Genomic DNA, 2,583 nt, shown 5'->3' with positions numbered 1-2,583 from the left:
ATATATATATATATATATATATATATATATATATATATATATATATATATATATATATATATTCTTGTCAACCGGCCCACCCTCTTTTTTCATTTCAGATTTTATAAAAAAATATTCTATAAGTGCTTAAATTGTAGGTACAAATGTGGAGTTTTAAACGCCGTTGGACAATTTTCGAAATTCAAAATGGCGGATCCAATATGGCGGCTGCGATTGATAAAACTTATAATTGATTCAATAACGTGAGAATATATCGTTGATTATACGCAAAATTTTTTTATACGCAAATTTTTTAATACGCAAAATTTCTTGTAGCAGCTTAAAAATGACTACTTGAAAGTCGCTAATTACAAATCCAATGTTATAATTGCGAAATTCAAGATGGCGGATCCAATATGGCTGCTATATCCTATTTTTACACTTTAAACCACTCAATATTCTTCAAAACAACTTAAAAATAGTTACTCGTGGGTTTTCGAGATCGCTGAATAAGAATTCCATGTAAGAATTGCGAAATTGAAGATGGCAGATCAAATATGACGACCACATACCTAATTTTCACCACTCAAAATTCATAGTAACAACTTGAAAATAGTTATTCGCGGGTATCTGGGGTTGCTGATTACAAATCCGATGTTAGATTTGTAAAATCCCAAATGGTAAATTCATGGCAGCTACATGCTCCATTTTTGCACTCTAAATCACTCGAAATTTATGGAAACAGTTTAAAAATGCTTACTCGCAGGTTCTTGGGATCGCTGATTACGAATTAAATTTTAGAATTGCAAAATTCAGAATGGCGAATTTTATATGGCTGCTGCATGTCCGAAAATTAAATTGTAGGCTACGAGACATATCTTAACAGCTTGAAAATGATATATGCGACATTTTTAAGGTCGTTGATTATATATCTTCAGTCAAACTCTAAAACATTAAAATTGATATTATTATATGATACCATGAAACAATTTAAAAATAATTATACCAGTGTTTTCAATATCAGTAGTTATTACAAATTACTATGAGTTTCAATGTGTCTTGATTGGGCATCTGCAGTTGTTCAAAACTTGAATCGGTGAATTAAAATTACTTTCTGAAAAAGTCATTTTAAAAAATTACATTTCTTTTTACCACTTTACATCGCATATTTGATGTGGCAGCTAAGAAGGAAATTGCTGGCCACTCGTAGCATATGAGTACTGTTTTATCAATAATTTCCCGTTGGGAATAGTGTAAAAGAATGATTTTTCTATGTTTGAGGAATTGTTGGAGCTTTATCAAATCTGGATTTTAGTTTTCTTGTACTGTTTTCATGCATGGATTTGCTACAGAATAGAACTGTAATATTCGGAAACTTTTTTGTTCCCATTCAAAAAATGTATTTGTATCTAAAATTGCTTCTGTCGACTTAGCTAAAAGAGTCTCCCGCGCTGCTTCCTTTTTAAAAATCGCTCCTACACCATCACAAGTGTTTTTTCCATGCACTGTCGCATGGAAATGCCGCTCAGCTCTAATATTAAAGTCGTGTTCATGATTCATCAAATTACTAATTTGAAAACGATTTTAGAATGCTACTTAGCTCCATCGCTAAAGTAGATGATTTTCTTCACTTTCGTATTTTTTGTAATATGAAGTAATAGCTGGATAGTAATAGTTGCTGAATAGTATAAACTGCGACTGTGTCATGGGTCGTATTGTCAGATAAGAATATTAAGCTTTTGTGTTTCAATTCGGACTCGTCTGTGAAGTAATAGACAACAGTATACGGTATTGATCGTTATTGAAATGGTACGCTTGCGATGCATCTTGAACCACATATTTATGGTTTTCAGAGAAATCTAACATGATTAACACTTTTCCAGAACATATGTTTTTTTCTATCTTCAAAGTACTGAATTTGTTGCTTTGCGATGAAAGAATGGGGTTTTAGGAGCATTAATTTCTCTCTCGCACAGTTTTTCAACAAAATCTTCAGTATTCAGAACTTGTGTTTGTAAGAATGACCTATCGGTTGATGTCCATGCACAAATTGTACTTCATGAATGTTATTGTCATATAAAAACTGTAGAATATTTCTTGAAAGATCCGTGGTACCGAGGCACTTATTACATTCATTTAATTGACAATTTGCATTCGCTTTTTTGCACACAATTTGTTGTAAACATTCTTTATAATCAGTTATTGAGTTTTTAACCTGCTTTGTCAATTTTCCTACATTAACCTTTAGAGGACGGGGGTTTTTCGGTTCAACATGACTTTTTGTTTTCACAAAAATGTATGTCTAAAAACATCGGATCACTAATTTTAGACACCCCAAGTGACAGGTGGTCCATATATAGACCACCCCCGTCTGGAACGTTACGGGCAATATAAAAAATTTTTTTTTTCATATTTTAGCTTCAAAGTTGGTATAACCACGTTTTTTGATGCTCTGAATACACAAATAAAGTAATAAAAAAAATCCTTCAGTTTTCGCTCTTAGCTTGACCCAGAACCAACGACGTGGACATGGCGAAAATATGATCCCTTTGGGGTGCTTGATTCACGTGAGTCCCCGTGCCTCTCACGTTGGGGTGCTTGATT

This window comes from Odontomachus brunneus, unplaced genomic scaffold (genome assembly GCF_010583005.1).
Source record: "Odontomachus brunneus isolate Ranch 3 - 2012 unplaced genomic scaffold, Obru_v1 Obru_scaffold_231, whole genome shotgun sequence".
NCBI lineage: Eukaryota > Metazoa > Arthropoda > Insecta > Hymenoptera > Formicidae > Odontomachus > Odontomachus brunneus.
The sequence above is the reverse complement of the archived record's forward strand: the minus strand, read 5'-3'. Positions refer to the sequence as shown.